Source organism: Notamacropus eugenii, chromosome 4, assembly GCF_028372415.1.
Source record: "Notamacropus eugenii isolate mMacEug1 chromosome 4, mMacEug1.pri_v2, whole genome shotgun sequence".
NCBI classification, from domain to species: domain Eukaryota; kingdom Metazoa; phylum Chordata; class Mammalia; order Diprotodontia; family Macropodidae; genus Notamacropus; species Notamacropus eugenii.
Genome location: NC_092875.1, coordinates 375,279,794 through 375,304,240, shown reverse-complemented (window position 1 = coordinate 375,304,240; position 24,447 = coordinate 375,279,794). Strand labels below are relative to the sequence as shown.

The 24,447-nt window shown below is 36.7% G+C and overlaps 1 pseudogene; it reads right to left on the bottom strand.

Moving 5' to 3' along the window:
* Positions 1–289: 289 nt before the first annotated feature.
* Positions 290–9,818, bottom strand: LOC140498546 (beclin-1 pseudogene; annotated as a pseudogene).
* Positions 9,819–24,447: the final 14,629 nt, after the last annotated feature.

The window sequence follows — 24,447 nt, the reverse complement described above, 5'->3', positions numbered from 1 at the left end:
ACTTTTTATAAAAGCAGCCTTATTTTCTGTTTTTCAAGGAGTATAAAGTTATGAAATGGGCTGGTGGAGAACTATATATTATGTTATTGCTCTGCACACAACTTGCAATAGAACGTTATTCTTTTAAAATAAAGTGGCCTTGTGGATTTTCTTTTTTGATAATGTAAACATGTTGTACTGTTTAATATTAAATGAACTTAATTTACAATATATCTGCCAAAAACACATATTCTAAAGTCATTAAGGCAGAAGACTCCTTCACCCTCATGGAGAAAAAAAAAAAGGAGTGTCATTTGTTATAAAATTCTGAGGAAACCCAAGCAAGATCCCACTTACGATTAGTCAACATAAATTTGAGTGCCTTTGTCCACTGATCCTCAGAGTTGAATTGGGTTTTTGATGGAGTAGGAGCCACCACTGCCTCCTGTGTCTTCAGTCTTTCTCCACATCCATCGTGTAAGGTATACAGAAGCATGCCTCTCCCTTCTCCACCTCTTCTTTAAACTGTTGCACACAATCCAGGAAAGCCACCATTGCATGATCAAACTTGTTGTCCCAGAAAAACAGCAGACCTCCAAATTAGTATAATGGTAGCTCCTTGGATTTGTCTGTGAGAGATTCCAGACACAAATGATTTCCATAAGAAACAAGGCGATACCTTTGAAATTTCAGGCTCATGTTATTGGCTAGGGCATGGAGCAACAACACTGTTTGCCCCCATGCAGCATTGATCTCATTCCACTCCACGGGGACACTAGGGAGCTGGCCCAGCCTGAAGTTACTAATTGTGCCAAACTGTCCACTCTGCCAGATGTGGAATGTTGCATTAAAAACATTTGTTTTCTTCAGCTTGTCCAGTTGAATCTGGGCATTATGCACCTGGTTATCCACACTCCTTAGCTCATCATCTAGCTCCAGCTGTTGTCATTTAAATTCACTAAATTCTCTCTGGTATTGAGTTTCCTCTTGATGTAGCCACTCAGTCTCTGCCTGAACTTTCTCAAGATTTTCTGCCACAATTTTGTGGTTCTTTCTACATCTTCCAGTTCCTGGATCAGTCTCTCTTCCTCAAGTGCCTGCTCCTTCAACTCCATCTTCAACTTCTCCTCATCATCTTCATTCATTTGCTCCAAGATATCCAAACAGTGTTTGTAGTTTTGACATTCATTTTCTGTGATGTTGAGCTGGGTGTCCAGCTGATCCAACAGAGCATCACACAGAGGATGATTCACATCTGTCTGGCCTGATATGATTATCAAAAAGGTCTCCAGTGACCTTCAGTCTTTGGCTGAGATTCTCCATGGTAATTCCATTGGATGCCTTCCCAGTCAGAGCGAAGCTGTTGGGATTTTCCGTAGATATCATCCTGGCTGGGGTAATGTGTCTGTGGGAGACACCATCCTGCCGAGTTTCAGCAAATGGCTCCTCTCCTGAGTTAGTCTTTTCCTCCTGAGTCTCTCCAGGCTTTGTCTGAACTGTGGTAAGTAGTGGAACTGTGAGCTCCCACATGGTGACTTGGTCTAGGATACTGAAGGAAGTGTCCAGTTTTAGGGGCTGGCTGCAGCGCTGGCACACGAAGCTCACCTGCATGGTGCTGCTCGATGACTTCAACCACTCCATCCCTCTACGTTCCAGAGTCCGTAGCCCTGGCCAAGCCGAGTAGGGTCTACCGCGGCGGCACCTTCACACCTTCAGCTCTCTCCAGGATCCCAGTCTCCCTGACCCCCATCGCCTACAGCCCGGATCTCGGCCCGATCCTACTTCAGTTTTATTTTTTAAAGCAAGCTGGAGAAAGTTGAATTTCCCTCTGTCTTAACAAATTATGCATCATTTTTATGGAGAATTTAAAAGAGTGGTTATTTGAACACATATGTGAACTGGTGAGTGTGAATTTGTCTCAGTCAAAAATTACAAGATTGTCCCCTTTACAACAGAATGTTTTGAACATTTACAAAATGCCTCCTGTTTACGAAAGTGAAATTGATTGGAATGTGGGTGAGTGAAAGAATTAACAGTAATGGCACATATACATTTAAAAGATCTGTGATTGCCTTAATGTTGAAATTTCCTCAATTGATCAAAGTTATACTCAATTAATATCTCGGTAGCGTGAATATCATGAGTGACCCTGGTCAAAACAATGCATCAATTGGTAACAAAACTTAATGTTTCTAAACTTAAGATAACTGGTTAATTTATGACAAAGACACAGGTTAATGATGAACCAATAAATGATGCTATGCCATCCAATACTTATCATTTGACACATCAACCTTTGATAATTTTTTTGCCACTAAAGCCATATAAATGTTTAGCAAAATGGTTGTACTATTCCATACAAATTAATCCCCTCCTTTTTTTTATCTTTTTCATCTTCTTTCTCTTGTTCTTGTTGTTCTTCCTTTTGTTCTCATTTTCCTTCAATTTCTCCTTCCTCATCCCCTACTCTTCCTCCTGGTTTTTATCTTATTTGGAGTTTTCAATATGAAAAGTATGTCAACGTAGACTGACCAGTCACCTCTCACTTATTAACTTACTGCTTTGACACACTGGGTCTTATCCAGTCATATAGCTAACATGTGGTAAAAACAGATATTTCTGATTCTCATACTGTTCATCTATTAACTATGTCAAACTGCTTTTCTATAAAGCCATTAGACACCAGTATTGACGTTAATGACAAATGCCATTGGTTATACTCAGACTACTTTTCTGATTGTTCCCTGCTGCCCAGGTAGCATTTGGTGGATACCAATACCTTACTAAATTTGTGTACTCTTTCTACTTCTACCGTTTAACTCCCATCTGTTTCCTTAGACTGCAAAATCTCCTTACCTGCTTGAGCCCTCTCCCTTTGCCCCCTCTGCTGGTAACATAAATATCTAATTAATATATGTTCTGTGTTCAGATTTTTTGTGTATCCATTATTGACCTACAACTTCTTTTCTATTACCATATTTTCCACTGGGCCTAGTACAGGTAGTGATTTTAGTCCTTTTTTGACCTGTGGTGTTCTGGTGCTTATGGCTTGCTGCTACTCAAAAGACTTCTGGAAAGAATTTGACCAGTAGGTCTCACTATAGGAGAAAATGGGTGGAGGAGGGAGCTTTATAGCTGTCTTCAACAAGGGGGATGACTGTCCTGTGGAAGACTGATTGCTTGGCCACAGAAATGGGAACAATGGGCAAACAGTTCTAGATAACCTGATCTAAATTGATATTAGGAAAGACCTTCTAACAATTAAAATTAACAAAGTACCATTGGATCCATTAAATAGGTAGTATGATCCCCATTACTAGAAAGTGTCAATTGACACAAGAAGAGAATTTGTTACATAAAAGAGCATTTGATGTAGTGAAAAAAGTCTTGAGTTTGGATTCATATTCTGCTGTCTGCTATCTATGTACACAAAATTATATAAGGGGCTACTTTTGTTTTTCATCTGTTAAATTTGTAGGTTGGGCAACATGTGCTCTAAAGTCCTATGCTGCTCTCAGACTTGTGGTCTCATTTTAGAAGACAAGTTCATACTAATACGCAGGTTGAAATGAATTCTTTTCTGACTCTGTAATTCTCTTCTCTAATTTACTATGGCAATTTTCTTTATTTTCATCTATCTATAAAAAGAAATAATTAGTTATGAGACTTGGAAGGAAAACAGATGCAAATTTTTTTCTACTTTATTTAAGCTTCATTTAAGTACAGTAATGAAGCATCACTCTGGTTGCTTCATCAGCTTCAAATATCCCATGTGCTCTGGGGCTAACCTGAGGGTCTGAGCTACCTCTTATCCAGACTCCTCTTTCTGAATTCATCTGCTATTGTTTTCACTGCCACTAATGACTTCCCCAAAGCCACTTTTGCATTAGCTATCTCTTCTAAGTAAGAAGCCATGGCTGAGTTGTGGTGAGAAAATAGTCATGATACTAGTTAAAAACTGCTAGGAAGCAAAGGGTAACTTGTTGTCTAAGATTATATAGGCAATTATTTCCACAAGGAAATACTCAGGAGTATTTGAATCAAAACTGTGGTGCTTTAGCTCTTTAGGACTTAAAGAAAACAAAATCTTTCCCCTTATTAACTAAGAGCTAAATTTACTCAGTGTTAACAGTGTTCACAGCTGGTCAAACCTTTCCTTTTAAAATTAACTTTCTGTCTAATCTGTAAAGGTCTTCTATATACATATCTACTTGCATTTGTCTCCCTTATTACAATGTAATCTTTTGATGATGGGGACTTTTGCTTTTTACTTTCTTTGATTCCCCAGAGCTTATCACAATTGCCTGGTACTTAGTGAGTGATTAATAAAGGCATGTTGATTGACTGATTAATCTTTAAAGACTTTAAGGTCAATTCAAAATGTCATGTTACAATTTCTTCTTTTAAGAAATTATTTTGAATGAATTAAATGATAAATCTTTCCTTACCTGAAAGTCACTCTTTTGACAATTTCATTTGCCTGGAAGACATATGGAGAGGATCAGAGAGTCAATAAATATTTATTAAGTGTCTATTACTTGTTGTTGTAATCAGTGGGGATAAAAAGAAAAATATTAAACAATCCCTTCCCTCAAGGAGCTCCTCTAATGGGGAAGGCATCATATAAAAAGAAACTAAACTGTAGGAGCAGGACCGGCATAATGAAATCCTGCAAGCAGAGTAGAAAATTATCTGAGGAGGTGTAAATTTCAAAGTTGATTTCATATTACAAAATGATGAGTTTCTGGAGAGCATTAAGTACAGAAAGTCAGTGGAAGAGTAAATAATGAAGTGCATTCATATATATATATATATGTATATATACTTATACACACATATCCATAATTATATGTACATTGGTATGTACATACATACATATAAGCACATACATCTCTAACTTTGTATACACATAAACATGTGTGTATATGTGTATGTATTTTTAGCAGCTCTGTGGAAAATGGATTGGAAAGTGGAGAGGCTTGATGGGAGGGAACAATTAGAAAACAATTAAAATGGGACTTGGAAGATGGTGATTTTATTGTCAGTGGAAAGAAGGTAACAGATGCAGCAGATGCTGAGAAAATAGAATTCCCAGAATTTGTTGCCTGATTGGATATGGGGAAGCTTGGTGAAGTCATCCAGACTAAGATGATTCTTAGGTTTCAATCTCAAGTAATTAAACAGAAATAGAAAGTTAGGAGCAAGAATGGGGAAATATAACATCTAATTTCCTCTTGTTAATTTTGATGGGTATTTGGTACAACAAGGTGCAGATTTTAAGGAGTTATTTGTAATTATCATAGATCTAGAGCTCAGAAGAGAGATGAAAACTGAATGCAAATTGCGAGCCATTTCTTGACAAAAGACTTTTTTTTATCTTAGTAGTTAAGATTCTTGGGTGATACGGAATGAGAAGAGAGTTTTGTGCGTGACTGGAAGAGAGAAACAAAGGTCTGGAACAGCTGCTGTTGGGTATGCAATACAAAATATAGCAAGGAAGATTAAAAAGATTGCCATGCTGCAGTGAAGGTCTAGCTCAAATTAGATAACATAAATTTGTAGTGTACAGGGTCAGCATGGCTATATTGCTGTCACCAGCTTTATTAAGCAGCATATGAATAGGGGTATGGAAGGTAGAAGGCAGGGTCAAGGAAAAAGCACCATTTCTCCATGAGATTCAGTCTTGCATGAGTATATGTCAAGATGTCATTTTTAATTCTTTTCTTTCTTTTGTTTTTCCTCATAGATTTCCTGTTTGATTTTTAAAACTTGCTTAAGAAAGTTTCAGTGTAGGGTAGGGAACCAGTCAACTCTCTGGGCCAATTGTTATTTGCAGCTGATAGGATTAATAAGCTGTGGTGACTGCCTTCAATGGAAAGAAACATCAGCTGCAGGTACCAAATCATATCTGTATTGCCATAGCTGTTATCCCACTTCTAAAACCTACCACCTTGCTTACTATCTATCAGTTCCTAGAATAATAACAATTACTTTTTATTGTTTTCTTCCGAAAAGAGTGTGAATTCTTTAACATGACTGCTGTTCTATTATAGAAATTATGCTGTGAAAATTCTTTCCTATTCAAATAGCTGGAGTACACATGGTTTTTCACTTCTGCCAGAAATGACATTAAGGTTTATTCATACTTCTGCAAGTCAGTAATGGAATCACTCAAATCTGCATTTTCCTGCTCATACAGGTAGAACACCAGTTCAGCAAACTTTGACTTCTCATTTCAGCAACTCTGAGAGTCTCCAGGTTAGTCTTCCTCCTTCAATTTCCTCCCTTCTCTGGTCCATTTTACCTTATCTGCCAAGCAAGTAGTCCAAAAACAGAAGATCAATGATGACCCTCCCATCCTTAAATCATTCTCAAGTAGGGGAGTTAATATGACAGAGTGGAAGGACACAAGTCTAAAATCTCTCCTCCCACAGCCTATAAAATAACTGTAAAACATGATTCTAAACAAATTCTAGAGCACCATAAGCCACAAAATGACAGAATGAAAGAGATTTCCAGCCCAAGGCAGACTGGAAGGCTGAGAGGAAAGGTCTGCCATACTGAGCATGGAGAGGAGTGCAGCCCAGCCTTAGACACACAGTGGCAAGGACAGGACTGGCATGGGCTTCAAGGTGCCACTGAGAGCAGATATGTGTCCCAGATTCCTCAACTCACAAATGCCAAAGACAGCTTCAAAGGTCAGTGAGAAAGCTCTTTCACATGGATGAGAAGAGTACATAGCAGTCTAGTTCTCGCCCCAGGCCATGGCAGCTTCCATTATTGGAGCCATAGCCTAAAGACTCTGGGAGACTTGAGGAACTTATTTAGATCTTAGCACTGAGTGTTGTCCCTGGGTTGAGGAGGAGCATTGGCTGGTGGAGTTGGTGGAGGCTTTGGAGAGGGAATTCTGCTCCACGAAAAGTGTGCTTGTAGTTACTCCCAGACCAGAGTCAGGTCAGGAGAGGAGTAAACTCTTCTCCCTTGATTGTGTCACCATGGAGGAACTGAGAAGTTACAAGCCCCAAGAGTATACCCTTCTCTTGACAAAGAATTCAAAAGTCAAGTAACTGCCTGGGAAAATGTCCAAAATAAAGGAAAAAGAAAAAGACAATAGAAAGTTGCTTTCTTGGTGAGCAGGAATTTTCTTTCTTCCTTTGGGGTAAGGAAGAACAATGCATACCATCAAAGGAAGACATAAAAGTCAAGGCTTCTGCATCAAAAACTTGCAAAATAAATATTCAATGTCCTAAGGTCATGGAAGACTTCAAAAAGGATTTTGAAAATCAAGCAAAAGAGGTGGAGGAAAAATTAGGAAAAAAAATAAGAGTGATGCAAGAAAATCATGAAAAGTGAGTCAACAATTGCTACAGGGCACTCAAAAAATGCTGAAGATATTAACACCTTTAAAAGTAGACTAACCCAAATGGCAAAAGAGGTCCAAAAAGCCAATGAGGAGAAAAATGCATTAAAAAGCAGAATCAGTCAAATGGAAACCATATAGTTCTTTAAAAATTAGAGTGGAGCAGATGGAAGCTAATGACTTTATGAGAAACCAAGAAATTATGAAACAAAACCAAAGAATGAAAAAAATAGAAGACAATGTGAAATATCTCATTGGAAAAACAACTGACCTTTAAAATAGAACCAGCAGAGACAATTTAAAAATTATGGGATTACCTGAAAGCCATGATCAAAAAAAGAGCCTAGACATCTTTTTTTATGAAATTGTGAAGGAAAATTTCCCTGATGTTCTGGAACCAGAGGGGAAAATAAATATTGAAAGAATTCATCAATCACCTCCTGAAAGAAATCTAAAAAGAAAAACTTTTAGGAATATTGTAGCCAAATTCCAGAGTTCCCAGGGCAAGGAGAAAATATTGCATGCAGCCAGAAAGAAACAATTTGAATATTGTGGAAATAATAACAGGATAACACAGGATCTGGGCACTTCAACATTAAGGGATCAAAGGACTTGGAATATGATGTTCCAGAAAACAAAACAACTAGGATTAAAACCAGGAATCATCTACGCAGCAAAACTGAGTATAACACTTCAGATGGAAAAAATGGTCATTTAATGAAATACAGGACTTTCAAGCATTCTTGATGAAAAGACCAGAGCTGAATAGAAAATCTGACTTTCAAACAAAAGAAGCAAGAGAAGCATGAAAAGGTAAAGTGGAAAGAAAAATCATAAGGAATTTACTAAAGTTGAACTGTTTGCATTTCTACATGGAAAGATAATATTTGTAATTCTTGAGATTTTTCTTAGTATTTGTATAGTTGAAGAGATTATATACATATAGACAGAGGGCACAAAATGTGTTGAATAGGAAGGGATGATATCTAAAACAAATTAAAATAAAGGGATGATAGAGGAATATACTGGACGGAGAAAGGGAGAAATGAAATGAGGCAAATTATCTCTCATAAAAAAGGCAAAAAAACCCCTTTTTCAATGGAGGGGAAAAGGCGAAGGTGAGAGAGAAAAAGTGAAACTTGCTCCCATCATATTTGGTTTAAGGAGGGAACAACATGTACACACAATTTGGTATGAAAATCCATGTGACACTACAGGAAAGTAGGGGAGATGGTGATAAGTGGGGTGTGGGTGGATAATAGAAAGGAGGGCTAACAAGAGGAGGGGGGTAATTAGAAGTAAACACTTTTGGGGAGGAATAAGATCAAAGGAGAGAAAGAATAAATGATGAGTCAGGATAAGATGAATGGAAATATAGTTAATCTTTCACAACATGACTATTATGGAAGTCTTTAGAAAACTACACATATATAGCCTATGTTGAATTGCTTGCCTTCTCAGTGAGGATTGGTGGGGTGGAAGGGAGATAAGTTGGGACTCAAAGTTTTAGGAAGTAATGTTGAAAATTGTTTTTGCATGTAACTGAGAAATAAGAAATACAGGTAATGAGGTATTGAAATCTATCTTACCGTACAAGAAAATAGAGAATATGGGGATAAGGGAATAAGGGAAGGGAAGGGTGTAGAAGAAGGGAGGGTAGATTGGGGATGAGGGTAATTAAAATGCAAGATGTTTGGGGGCTGAGGGAGGGGAGAAATGGGAAGAAAAGTTGAATCTCAAAATTTTGTGGAAATTAATTTTGAAAATTAAAAATAGATAAATAAACTGAAAACAAAACAAAATCATTCTTAAGTACAGTAATGCCTTAGTGCCTTTAAGATGAAATAAATATGCCTTTTTCTGGCATTTAAATTCTTCTTCACCTTGACTTCCAACAATCTCTCTAGTCAGTCTTTCCATATGTGTGTGTATGTGTATATATTTGTCTATATGAATGTGTATGTATGTGTGTATGTGTGTGTGTGTGTGTGTGTGTGTGTGTCCCCTTTCATTGTAATGGAAATTTAAAAGGAGTTTTCCCAGGAATTCATAGGCCCATGCGAGATGCTTAAATCACCTAGAAGACTAAGCCACATGTGGGAAGAAGTTAGTGAGAGAAATTGGAGTGGAGGAGAGAGGACACAGGCTGGCAGGCAGAGCAAGGCTCTTGAGCCTTTGCTTGTGGGAAGCCCCTGGGAGGGTGGAGGAGAAGGCTTAGAAATGCCTTTCTCCCCAGCAGTGATAATGTGTATTGACTTCTTGGCTACTATGACAGATTTGGCTTTCTGGTTCTGGGATTTGGCTTCCTTTTGTTTAAATAAATATTTTTCTTCTGCTGTCTATGTAGAGAGTTTTTCATACTTTGCAACTTAGAACTACATCAACATATTCATAGCCATACTCAGTGCTCTGAATATTATCTGGGCAATACATTTATTCATTCTATGTTACAGAAAAACTTATTATTTTTTGTTTTGGTGCCTTTGCATAGGCTGTCCCTGACACCAAGAACATATTACATCACTTCTGCCTCTTTGGCTTCCCATCTTACTTTAAAACACAGTTCGGGTGCCACCTTGTAATTGAGCCTTAACCAATTCCTCTCTACTATAGATGCTCAGGATTCCCCCATCCCCACCCCCCAGAAACTACTATGTAGAGATCTGTATGTGTGCATCTTGAAGACTCTTAGTAGAGTATAAGGGCATAGGAACCATTTCTGATTTTGCAGATCCTATCCTAGTATCTTTTACATAATAAGTATTTATTATTTGTATTGCTTGAATATTCAGTCTGGAATCATTGATAAGCCATCTTTTATAGGAAGTCTTTCCCAATTTTCCAAGCTTTCCCAAGAAAATTACCTTGGACACATACACATATATGTATACATATATACAGAGAGAGAGAGAGAGAAAGAGAGAGAGAGAGAGAGAGAGAGAGAGAGAGAGAGAGAGAGAGAGAGAGAGAGAGAGAGAAGTAAATATATCTGTGTTGTTTCCTCTGATAGAATAAAAAGTCCTTGAAGGCAGGAAAACTGTTTTCTGTCTTTGTAACCCTAGAACCTAGCACATATTAAGAGCTTAATAAATGCTTATGAATCAGCTGTATGGCTGCAAATCAAAAAATAATCAATTTTTTTTTTTGTTAAAGAACAATTGACTTCTGTTTAAAAAGGCAAAGACATTCTGAGTTCCTAAATATGTGTTAGTTTTAGGGGACAAAAAGAAGCAAACAAATTTATAAGCTGCAGAACAAGATAACTTTTTATTCTAATATACTCTGTGTTGGTCAGGCACTGTCATATTATGGCATCCTAATTTAAAAGAGGTATTAACAAACTGGAAGAAATCCAAATAAAAGAAACACATACTGTGAGAGAACTCAATGCAATACAATTTTAGGTATCATCAGGAAATAAATATTTTGCCCAGAGAAGCCAAATCCTAGTGGGAAACATTATCACTTCCTTCAGATTTGAAAGGTGGTTATGCAGAAAGTGGGCTAGATTTATTTTAAACGAGTCCACATAGAAGCAAGAAGCAATGAATGGTCACGGTGAAACAGATTTATGCTGAAAACATTCTGGACTTTCCTATCAACGAAGTATCAAAAACTCAAATTGGGCTACTTCTTCAAGGGATGAATCCTCTGCAGCTGGATGTATTCAAGCTCAACAGGTTTAGAAGAGCTTCACTTATTTTGTAAATGCTTGTGAAGTACATTACCTCTAGAACTTCTAGGTTAAGTTTTCAGTGGCTTGAAATTGGTAGTGTTAAAACAATTAAAAGTCATAATAGCAACACAGTCAGGTATAAGATGATGTGAGCATAGATATGTCTGCAAGAGGGCATTGTAGAAGAAAGTGGCAAAAATTCTTTGCAAAACTTCAGAAAAGCATATTAAATCAAATTTATATAAAGTAATACAGATGTTTTCTGCAAATGATTTCATAAAGGCTTATTTTTGTGTCAGTCAAGTAAGGAATTTCTCTTCTCAAATTCTCACAGTTGTTTATTGGTAATCAATCACCAAAAAAGTATGCTAAATCACCCAACATCTTCAATAATATCAATTAAAATCTCACTTGATCTAGAAGATGGAAAACATATACTTTGTATATGTGTTTGCTTGTTAGTGCAGTAATTCATAGGATATGAAGATAATTCTTTTCTTTCAAGTATTTTAATAGGACTGATGATAGTAGAATTTCTGGAAATCCCATCTAGTTAATTTTTGATCTTAATCTTCAGAATGTGAAAAAGTATGATTATTTATACTTTGTCCACCTGTGTATACATTTTATCTATTGATTTGGGGGAGGAAATGTGTAGAGAATAATACAGGGAACATGTAAGATGAATATACCCAACACGACTTGACTAGTATGCCAAAGATGACTTATTTGGTATTATTAGGGAATCTTCTGAACGTCAGAATGTCACTTGTATCTTGGCTTATCAGAAGTAGTAAAAATCTATTAGAGAACTGGTTATTAGATATTTCTTTATGGTGGTAATAAGAAAGCAGAGTTGGAAAGCTGAAGTAGTGCATCACAGCTTAGCAGGGAGATTTAGGGATTACCTTTCTTGGTCTTCATAATTCTAAAGAAGTGCTTGAATAGACCAAAATAAACATTTAATTCAGCAGTCTGATAATATTCATAGCACTCAAAAATGTTTCTTTGTAGTGGGTACTAAGAACAACATGAATTTTTTTCTGTAAGTCAATGAGGTTTTCTCACTCATTCCAATCCACACATTTATTAAGTACCTACTATATTCCAGACACTATGATATATACTGGGATGCAAGAAAAAAAATAGTCCAAACATAATCCCTGTCTTCAAGAAACTTACATTTTAATTGAGAGGACAGCAAATAATAATTATGTAAATAGAATTTATATAAAGAGTACAAAGAAATATGTTGGTGGGAAGGTAGAAGGGGATTGGTGGAACTATGTAAAGAAGCTGGGATTTGAGCTGACTCTAAAAAGGAAGCCAAGGAAGCTAAGGACTGGAAGTGTTCAAGATGAACATTCTTGGCAAGGGGGGTAACCATTGCAAAGGCAATTAGGAGATGGAGTATTATGTCCAAGGATGAACATCTTATTTCCCTTAACTCCCTGCCCACACCCTCCTCTGGTTCCTACCTTTTCCATTACTGGAGAGGATAATTTCATCCTCCTAATACTTCAGGCTTGCCATTTGAGTCATTGCTATCTGTCACCTCTGTGGCCAAGCTTTGTAAATTTCATCTTTGAAATATTTATTGAATTTCTCCCCCTTGTCCAATCTGATGTTTAGTGCAGTCCCTCATCACCTCATGCCTGGATTATTATAATATTCTATTGGTGAGTCTGTCCATCTGAAGTATTTCCCCATTCTATTTCCTCCTCCATGTAACCACTAAAATGATTTTCCTAAAATGTAGTTCTGAAATCACACACACACACAGACACACACACACAGCTCAATAAACTAAGTGGCTTCCTATTGCCACCAGAAACACACTCAAAATTCCCTTTTTGGTGTTCAAAGCCTTTCAGAGCCAACCTCCTTCCTTCCTTTTCATTCTTCTTACACCTTATCCCCCAACATGTATTTTTGGATTCAGTGAGACTGGCCTTTACTTGTTCCACCAACAAGACACTCCAACTTTGGGCTCCAGAAATTTTCTCTTGCTATTTTCTATGCCTGAAATGCTTTACTTTATCTGTTCTGACTACCAACTTTTCTGGCTTCTTGTAAGGATCAACTAAAATCCCACTTTTTATATGAAGTCTTCCCTAGTCCCTTTCATCTTTTAATCATTTCCTATTTAACCTGTGTCTGGTTTGCCTTATATATTTGTTTGCTTATTCTCTCCCACATTAGCTCCTTTTAAGCTCCTTGAAGGTAGACACTGCCTTTTATCTCTTTGTATGCCCATCCCTGCCTGACACATAGCAAATGCTTAATAAATTTCAATTAATTGCTTGATTGAAAAGAACGAGCAAATATAGCAGGATTATAAAATGTAGGTTTGGACATGAGTTTAAGAAATGAAAGTGAAGTATAATAAGCCCAGAAAGGTAGGAAAAGGCAGTGTATAATGGGCTTTAAATGCCAAGCAGAGAAAATTTCACTGAATGTTATTGGTCATAGGGCACCATTTGAGTTCATTGAACAGCTGGGCAATATAGATGTGTCTTTCAGGAAAATTGCTTTTTTAGCTAAATAGAGGATGAGTTGTAGCAGGAAGAGATTTGAATAATAATTAGAGGGCTACTGCAGTTCTCAAGGGAAAATTTGATAAGCTGTATCAAGGAGCAGCTGTGTGAATGGGGAGATGGGTGTGTCTGTGGGGGGGGCAGAGGGTAACTTCTCAATATCAGATAAATAAATTAAATTGAAGTCAGCAAACATATATTTGTCAAGTATTTATTTTGTGCCAACCACTATGCTAGGTATTTGATCTATAAATGCAAACTTACCATACTCTCAAGGAGACTCAGTCCTACTGGGCAGGAATAGTGTAAACCAAAATGACTAAATGCAAACATATAAAAAGTTAGCACAGAGCATATAGAAGAGGGGAGATTTACAATGCAGATGATTGGGAAAGGTCTCCTGTAGGATGTGATATTGAATCTAGGAAGTTAAGGAGGGAAAACATTCCAACCATGGGCAAACACAGGTAGGAGATAAAAATTTCATATTAGGCCATAGTTACTTCAAAATATGAGGATTAGTAAAGAGAAACAAACTTGGAATGATAAGAATGAGTCATTATTAATGGCTTTAAGTGCTACACAAGACAATTTCTATTGTGTTTTTTTTTAAGTAGCAGAAAAAAGCATTGAAACTTTTTGGGTTTCAACAGCATAGTCAAAGCTGCACTTCAGAGACATCAGTCTTTTAACTATGTAGAGTATAAATTGGAAAGGGGAGAACTTGACTCATGGTGACCCACCAGAAAGTTGTTATTGCAATAGAATAGGCAAGATAAGATGAAGGTATGAACTAAGATGATTATGGCAAGAATGAAGGGAAGAGGACAGATGGGACAGATATTTTAGGTAAGAGATAATAAACACATGGCCCAAATGCTACAGCACTCCCACTTGAGGCTTGAAATGGCTTATAATATAATTGGAAAATAATAAAGATATAATAAAACATAAAAAAAATGTTAATATGTGGTCCTCTAAGTAAGGATGTGTCAGGTAGAGAGCCTTATGTACAGTTTAGTGTCCCCATTTTTATTTGAGTTTGACACCACTAGTATAGGGAGAAGATAATTTCTATGTAATATGGGAGGAGAGTGAGAGTAAAGAGTTAAACAGTCCATGCTTGTGAAACTAGATGATATGATGAGGAATACAGTTCTCAACAGAAATGTGGAAGTTGAGAAGAGAAGTGAATTTTGAGGAAAAGAAAATGGGATAGTATATAGAAAATGAATTAAGTAAATATAAGCTTAATGCCTATGGACATTCTAGGTACAGATGGAAAGGGTGAGCTTTGACTGGAGCTCAAGAGAGATGAGCTCTTGATAGTTAGATAAGGAAAAAAATTTGTATAGAAGCAATGACTGCACCTGGAGAAGCTGTGGAGAAAGAAGATATAAAAATAGAAAAGAAGTCTCTGGACAGTGCTGTGAGTATATTGCTGTCTATGGGAGACAAGTCAAGGGAGATAATTCAATAAAGAAGACTAAGAAGAAATGATCTGATTGATGGGGGAGAATGGGAAAATGGAGCATGTCACTATTGTCAAAATTCTATTTTTGCAGACAATAGTGAACTCACTACTGATCAAAATCTCCAGATCTAAAATCTCCAGATACCAAAAACACAATCCAGGGAGAGTCAAAATAAGAAAATGCAGATAACTGAAGAAATAATACATTCAAATGGGGTCTTGTTTTCTCACTGAATAGCTTTTTTCTGGGCCTTTTATTGTACCTATTCATGAAAAAATAACTGGTTTTATTGAAAAATAGCATTAATATTTTCTGAACATAGCAGAATGCTATTATATAGCAAGGCCAGCTTTCACTTCTAGTAAAAATGAAAGACAGGTTATCACTCTATAAGGTTTAAGGGTATGACCTCTGAAAAAAATTCTTTTGAAAAAAGTATTGGATTCAGTTCAGTTTTCACCTTCTGTCTCTGCAGTGCACAATCATACTTTCTCCAAAACCACACAGTAAGGAAATGTCCTCCATCTGCCACTTCACTATTGATTTTAAGACTAAGGCATAGTTTCCTGCCTATAAAATAAATACAGTGGACTTCCCAGCATGGACTGAAAATACCTCAATCTACAATCTGTTGATCAGTAAATTGGGCAGAATTTATTCACTGTGAGGTATTTATAAAAACAAACAAAAGGATTTCAATGTTGTTATGTATTTAGTTTGGATCAAAGAAAATCCCTTATTATGTCTAGATTTACATTTTCATTAACTTGGGAATATAAGATAACAGTTGGAAGAATGATAGATGTGGATGAGAAAGCATATGGTAAGGGAAAAATTTACATTAAATTTGTACAAAGGAGATTTAAACAGAAAGATCTTTAAAGAAAAATGGAAGGCAGGAGACAAAGAAGGGAGGAAGGAAGGGAAGAAGGAAGGCAGGAAGGAAGGTAGGGAAGAGAAGGGAAAGCAAGAACGAAGGAATGGAGGGAGGAAGGGAGGAAAGTAGGAAGAAAGAAATGAAAGAAGGAATAAGAAGCACAGATAAATCCACATCTAAAAGTTACTTAGATATTGGAAAATCAAAAGCAGCAACGTCCATTTTATGACAGTTTTGCATGCCTTCAAGCACAATAAGGACAATATTAGTATTAACTTTACACTGTGGACATTTTTATTTAGCAAAAACATTCTGAGACCCTATCTTTTGAATTTCCACTGTTGTTTTCCTCATTAAGTAAGTGAAAGAAACAGAGAAGTATTATAAAGTCACATAAATGCTTATTTTTCTGCTATATAGATAAATTTTCAGTGGACGAACATTTACAAACTGCATAGTACATACCAAGCTCTGTGGTTATGTCTGAAGATACATAGAAAGGCAGAAAACAGTCCCTGCTCTCTAGGATCTCATATTCTCATGGGGGGCACTATATCTTTATCTATTTCTATCTATAGGTAGATATAGATGAAAAGATGAATGATAGATATAGATAGATATCTATATTATATATAATCTATAATATAAATAATAAGTTAGAAACAGTCAGCAGAGGGAAGACACTGGAATTGGGGTGGATCTAGAAAGACTTCTTGAAGAAGGTGAGATTTCAAATGTTCCTTGCAAGATAATAGGCAGACAAGATGGGGAGGGTGAGCATTGCAAGCATGTGAGACAGTGAAGTATAATGCACAGAATACTGAAATGGAGACTCTGGTGAGGAATAGCAAGAAGGAGAGTACCATGGGATAAGAATATTTGTGAGGGAGTATTAAGTTGTTAGAAAATTGGAAAGAAAACTGCATGGAATATGAAACAAAGAAAAGAATTTTATATTTTATCCTGCAATTCATAGGGAGTTATAGGAGTTTTAGTAAAAGTGGAAGAGACCTGGTCAGACTTGTGCTTTTTATAATTTAATATTTTATATTTCCTGATGTTCATGTAAAAAGAATTTTTAAGATTTATTTTTTTAGGTGGAGCCAAGATGGCAGAGTAGAAAGATGTACCTACTCTAGCTCTTCCCTCAAAGCCCTTAAATACCTGTAGAAAATGACTCTAAACAAATTCTAGAGCAGCAGAAGTCACAAAACGACAGAGTGAAAGAGATTTCCAGCCCAAGGTAGCCTGGAAGGTCGACAGGGAAGGTCTATCACATGAGGAGCAGAGTGGAGCCCAGGCAACAGAGCCCAGCTCAGCCTTGGTCATGTAGCACCAACAGGAGCAGGACTGGAACAGGCTGCATAGGCAGAATCCCCAGCAGCAGCTGAAGTTCTCAGATCCTTCAACCCACAAATACCAAAGACAACTTCAAATGTCAGTTAGAAAGTTTTTCACCTGGGTGAGGAAGGAGCAGGGTACTCCCCTAACCCTGGGCCCAGATGGTAGCAGCAGCAGCAGCTTCCATTTTTGGAGCCCTGGACCTAAAGACCATAGGTGAATTGAGCCTCTGATCTAAATCTCAGGCCTGAGTGGTAGCCCTGGGGTGAGGAAAAGTGGTGGCATGGTGGAGCTGGTGGAGGCTCTGGAAAGGGAATTTTACTTGTAGATCCTGGGCCGAAAACTTTGGTAGCTCCCAGACCATAGAACAGGCTGGGAGAGGAGTAAACTCCTCTCCCTTGATTGTGCCACATTGGAGGAAATGAGAACTTGTAGGTCCCCAGATTATACCCTCTTCTTGACAAAGGACTCAAGAGTCAAGTAACTGGCTGGGACAAAGCCCCAAAGGGAAAAAAAAATAAGACTATAGCAGACAATTTCTTGGTGGACAGATATATTTTCCATACCTTCAGATGAGGAGAAATAATGCTTACCATCAGAGGACCACCCAAAAGTCAAGGTTTCTGCATCCAAAACTTCCAAAATGAATATGCAATGGTCTCAGGCCATGGAAGAGCTGAAAAAGGATTTTGAAAATAAAGTTAGAGAGGTGGAGGAAAATTTAGGAAGAGAAATGAGAGCATAGCAAGAAGTTAATGAAAAAATGAGTCAACAGCTTCCTAAAGGAGACTCCCAAAAATGGTGAAAAAAATCACACCTTTAAAAATAGGCTAACTTAATTGGTAAAAGAGCCAATGAAGAGCACAATGCTTTAAAAAAGCAGAATTACCCAAATGGAAAAGAAGGTTCAAAAACTCACTGAAGAAAATAACTCTTTAAAAATTAGAATAGAGTAGATGGAAGCTAATGACTTTATGAGAAACCAAGAAATTACAAAGCAAAACCAAAGGAATGAAAAGAAAAAGACGACAAGGTGAAATATCTCATTGGAAAAACAACTGACCTGGAAAGGAGAGACAATTTAAAAATTATGGGAGTACCTGAAAGCCAAGATCATAAAAGAGCCTAGACATCGTCTTTCATGAAATTATCAAGGACAAGTGCCCAGATATTTTAGAAACATTTGGGAAAATAAATACTGAAAGAATCTTCCAATTACTTCATGAAAGAGATCCAAAAAGAGAAACTCTGAGAAATATTGTAGCCAAATTCCAGAGTTTCCAGGTTAGGGAGAAAATATTGTAAGTAGCTAGAAGGAAACAATTCAAGTACTGTGGAAATACAATCAGGATAATACAAGATCAAGCAGCTTCTACATTAAGGGATTGAAGGGCTTGGAATGTGATATTCCAGAAGTCAAATGAATTAGGACTAAAATCAAGAATCACTTACCCAGCAAAACTGAGTATAATACTTCAGGAGAAAACATGGTCATTCAATGAAATAGAGAACTTTCAAGGATTCTTGATGAAAAGTCCAGAGCTGAATAGAAAATCTGACTTTCAAACACAAGAATCAAGTGAAGCATGAAAAAATAAACAGGGAAGAGAAGTCATAAGGGACTTACTGAAGTTGAACTGTTTACATTACTATATGGAAAGATAATATTTGTGACTTTTGAAACTTTTCTCACTATTTGGGTAGTTGTAGGGATTATATATAATACATACATACATACATATGTGTGTGTCCATATATACATGCATGCATTCATGCATACATACATAACACACAGATACACACAGATATATAGATATAGATATAGACAGAGGGCACAGGGTGAGTTGAATAGGAAGGGATAATATCTAAAAAATAAAATTAAGGTGTGAGAGAGGAATATATTGGGAGGAGAAAGGGAAAAATAGAATGTGGCAAATCATCTCATAAAAGAGGCAAGAAAGCTTTTTCAATGGAGGGTGAAAGGGGGGAGATGAGAGGGAAAAAGTCAAGGTTACTCTCATCACATTTGGTTAAGAAGGGAATAACATGCACACTCATTTGATTATGACAACTTTTCTTGCACTACAGGAAAGTAGCGGAGAAAGGAATAAGTGGGGTTTGAGGGGAATGATAGAAGGGAGGGCAAATGGGAGGAGGGAGTTAAAAGAAGCAAACACTTTAGGGGAGAGACAAGGTCTAAAGAGAGAATAGAATAAATAGGGGACAGGAAAGGATGGAGGGAAATATAGTCTTTCACAACATGACTGTCATGGAAGTCTGTAGCAAAACTACACAAATATAACCTATATTAAAATGCTTGCCTTTTCAATGGGGATGGGTGGAGAGGGAGGAAGGGTGAGAAGTTGGAGCTCGAAGTTTAAGGAATGAATATTGAGAATTATTTTTGCATGCAACTGGGAATTAAGAAATACAGGTAATGGAGTCTGGAAATCTATCTTGCCCTACAAGAAAAGAGAGAAGATGGGGATAAGGAAAGGGAGGGGTGCGATAGAAGGGAGGGCAGATGGGGGCAAGGGGCAATAAGAATGCATGGGATTTTGGGGTGCGAGAGTGAAGAGATGGGGAGAAAATTTAGAATAAAAAAAATGTGAAAATGAACGTTGAAAACTAAAAATGAATAAAGAGGAAAAACATTTTAAGAAAGATTTTTTTTTTAAATTTGAATTCTGAATTCTCTCCCTTTGCCCCACATAAATTTTAAGATGGCAAGCAATTTGATATAGGTTACTCATGTGTAGCTATAGTATTTGTCATTCCTTATAATACAATAGTATTCCATCACCATCTTATTCGACAACTTCTTCAGCCATTGGTCAATTGATGGACATACCCTCAATTTCCAATTCTTTGCCACAACAAGAAGCAACTACTTTCAATATTATTGCATATATAAGTCCTTTTCCAGTTAAACTTTTATCTCTTTAAACTGAAGCCTAGTAGAAGTATTAATGGGTCAAAGAATATGTATGATTTTATAGTCATTGGCTGTCATTGCAAATTATTCTCCAAAATGATGGAATCAGTTCACAACTCTAGCATTAGTGTTAATTTTCTAGTGTTAATTAGTGTTAATTTTCTCATGTCCACTAAAACATTTTTCATTTTCCTTTTCTGTCATGTTAGCTAATCTGATAGATGTGGACTGATAGTTCAGTTGTTTTAATTTGCCTATCCTGAATAAATAGTGATTTAGACTATTTTTCATATAACTATAGACATATGAATACTTTGCCTGAAAATTGACCGTCTGTAACTTTTGACCATTTATCGGTTAAGAAATGGCCAACATTTTTTATAAATTTGACTTAGTTTTCTATATATTTCACAAATGAAGCCTTTATCAGAGACACTTGATCTATTTTTTTCAGACTTGTGATTACTAATTGTGTATTTTCCTCTATCCTTTACCTGCCCCCCCCCCCGTTTATCCTACTCTTTCTCACTTTAACCCTGTTCATAAAAAAGTTTTGCTTCTGATTACTGCCTCTCTCAATCCACCCTGCTTTCTATCAGCATTCCCTCCCTTTTCTTATTCCCTTCCCCATCTACTTTCCTGTAGGGTAAGATAGATTGCTAAATCTCACTCTGTGTGTGTGTGTGTGTGTGTGTGTGTGTGTACGTGTGTGTGTAATTGATTCCCTTTTTGACTGAATTCCAACGTTTTGATGAAAGTAAGGTTTGAGCTTCCACTCCCCTACAAACCCAATCTTTCTCTCTGTTTCCAAATTGCTTTCAGGCTTCAATTATGTGAGAAAACTTATCCCACACTACCTTTCCCTTTCCTCTTCTCCCAGCATATCCCACTTTCTCACGCCTTAAATTTGTTTTCTTAGATATTATCCCATTCTAGTCAATACACATGTGGGACCTTGGAATATGCATACTCCTTATAACTGCCTAATAATGATCAAACTCTTTAGAACTGCAAGTATCACCTTCCCATGTAGCAATATAAATAGTTATACATTATGAATTACTGTGTGTTTTCTCATTCCTGTTTACCTTTCTATGCTTTTCTTTTTCATGACTTTTTTGTTATTTTCTTAGATCATTGAGTTGCTGAGAACAGCTAAGTCTTTCATACTTGAGTATCATGCAATGGCATTGATAATGTGTACAATGTTTTCTTGGTTCTGCTCATTTCGCTTTCTATTACTTTTTTCCAGGTTTTTTCTGATATCTGCCTGCTCATCATCTATTATTGCTCCATAGAATTTCATTATATTCATATTCTACAGATTATTCAGCCATTCCCTGGTTGATGGCCATCCCCTCCATTTCCAATACTTTGCTGCCATAAAAAAGAGCACTATATATTTTTTGCATATGGAGGTACTTTTCCTTGTTTATGATCTCTTTTGGATATAAGCTTTCTGCTGTCCTTCTAATGTTGGTTGTACTGGTTTTCTTTATGTGAAAGATTTGTAATTTAATATAATAAAATTATCTGTTTTATATTTCACAACTCTCCTTATTGCTTATTTGGTCATGGATCTGTAACTCATTTAACTTCCCCTTTAATAATTTGGATGCTACATACAATTTGTTGCTTATATGTTTATTAATGATATTGCATCATTGTCTATGATACTTTTCAGCAATATTTAGTTTCCTTGTTTATATCCACAATTAGGTCTACAATTTTTTTTTTTTTTTGCTTTTGCTCAATCTGTGATCAGGAACGCTACCTCTTTTTGGTTTTTTAATTCAGCTGAAGCATGTTATACATATGCAGGTTATTATAAAGCCCCTAGATACTGCTCCAGCCTTTTGCTTTTACTGCGTGTGTGTCCCTCTGCTTCAACTTTGTTTCCTGAAAACATCATATTGTAGGATTCTGTTTTGATCCACTCTGCTGTTTGCTTCCATTGTATGAGAGAGTTCATTGCATTCACATTCCAGTTACGATTGCTGTTCATTTTCATCTATCCTATTTTTCTCCTGTTTGTCCTCTTTCTCCTAGTCTCACCTTGACAATGGCTTGCTTCTCTTTTTTTATATAAATTCTTATTTTATTAATTTATTTTTAGTTTTCATCATTCATTTCCCCAAAATTTTGAATTCCAAATTTTCTCCCTATCTCTCGCCTCCAGCACCCCAAAATTCTGTGCATTCTGATTGTTCCTTCCCCCAATCTGCCCTCCCTTCTATCACTCCCCTCCCTTCTCTTATCCCCATCTTCTCTCTTTTCTTGTAGGGGAAGATAGATTTCTGTTCCCCATTACCTGCATTTCTTATTTCCCAGTTGCATGCAAAAACAATTCTCAACATTTGTTCCTAAAACTGAGTTCCAACTTCTCTCCCTTCCTCCATGCCCACCTAGACCCTCTGAGATGGCAAGCATTTCAATGTAAGCTATATATGTGTAATTTTTCAAAAGACTTCCATAATAGTCATGTTGTGAAAGACTATGTTTCCCTCCATCCTATCCTGCCCCTATTTATTCTGTTCCTTTTTTTTACCTTGTCCCTCCCCTAAAGTGTTTACTTCTAATTACTCTCTCCTCCCATTTGCCCTCCCTTCTGTCATCCCCCTCAAACCCCACTTATCCCGTTCTCCCCTACTTTCCCGTAGTAAGAAAAAAATTATCATAACAAATGGAGTGTGCATGTTATTCCCTCTTTAAGCCAAATGGAATGAGAATAACCTTCACCTTTTTCTTCTCAGCTCTCCACTTTTCCCCTCCAGTGAAAAAGTATTTTCTTTTCTCTTTTATGAGAGATAATTTGCCCCATTCCATTTCTCCTTTTCTCCTCCCAATATATTCCTTTCTCATCCCTTAATTTTGTTTTTCTAGATATCATCTCTTCCTATTCAATTCACCCTCTGCTCTCTCTGTCTCTGTCTGTCTGTCTCTCTCTCTCTCTCTCTCTTTCTCTCTCTCTTTCTCCCTCTGAATGTGTGTGTGTGTGTGTGTGTGTAATTTCTCCAACTACCCAAATATGGAGAAAAGTTTTAAGAGTTACAAATATTATCTTTCCATGTAGGAATGTAAACAGTTCAAATTTAGTAAGTCCCTTATGATTTCTGTTTCCTGTTTACTTTTTCATGCTTGTGTTGATTTTTGTGCTTGAAAGTCAAATTTTCTATTCAGCTCTGGTCTTTTCATGAAGAATGCTTGAAAAACCTCAGTTTCATTGAATGACCATTTTTCCCTTGATATATTATACTCGTTTTTCTGAGTGGTGATTCTTGGTTTTTATCCCAGATCCTCTGACTTTTGGAATATCATATTCCAAGCTCTTCAGTCCCTTAAGGTAAAAGCTGCTAGATCATGTGTTATCCTGATTGTATTTACACAATACTGGAATTGTTTCTTTTTAGCTGCTTGCAAAATTTTCTCCTTGCCTTGGGAACTCCAGAATTTCACTACAGTATTGCTTGGAGTTGTTCTTTTTGGATCACTTTCAGGAGGTGATTGGTGGATTGTTTCAATATTTATTTTGCCCTCTGGTTCTAGAATATCAAGTAAGTTTCCCTTGATACTTTCCTGAAGGATGACGTGTAGGTTCATTTTTTGATCATGGCTTTCAGGTAGTCCCATGATTTTTAAACTGTCTCCCTTGGATTTATTTTCCAGCTCAGTTGTTTTTCCAATGAGATATTTCACATTATCTTCTTTTTTTCATTCTTTTGGATTTGTTTTGTAATTTCTTGGTTTCTCATAATGTCATTAGTTGACATCTGCTCCATTCTAAATTTTTAAGAACTATTTTCTTCATTGAACTTTTGAACCTCCTTTTCCATTTGGCTAATTCTATTTTTTAAAGCATTCTTGTCCTCATTGACTTTTGGGACCCCTTTTGTCAATTGAGTTAGCCTATTTTTAAAGGTGTTATTTTCTTCATCATCTTTTGCGGTTTTCTTTTGCAAACTGCTGACTAGCTTTTCCTGATTTTCCTGCAAAGCTCTCATTCCTCTTTCCAATTTGTCCTCCACCTGTCTAACCTGATTTTCAGAATACTTTTTGAGCTCTTCCATGGCCTGAGACCATAACATATTTATTTTCGAGGTTTTGGATGCAGTAACCTTAACTTTTATATCTTCCTTTGATGGTATGCATTGTTCTTCCTCATTCAAAAGGATAGAAGCCAATACCTTCTCACGAAGAAAGTAACCTTCTATATTCTCATTTTTTCCCCTTTTTTGGGAATTTTCCCAGCCACTTACTTGACTTTTGA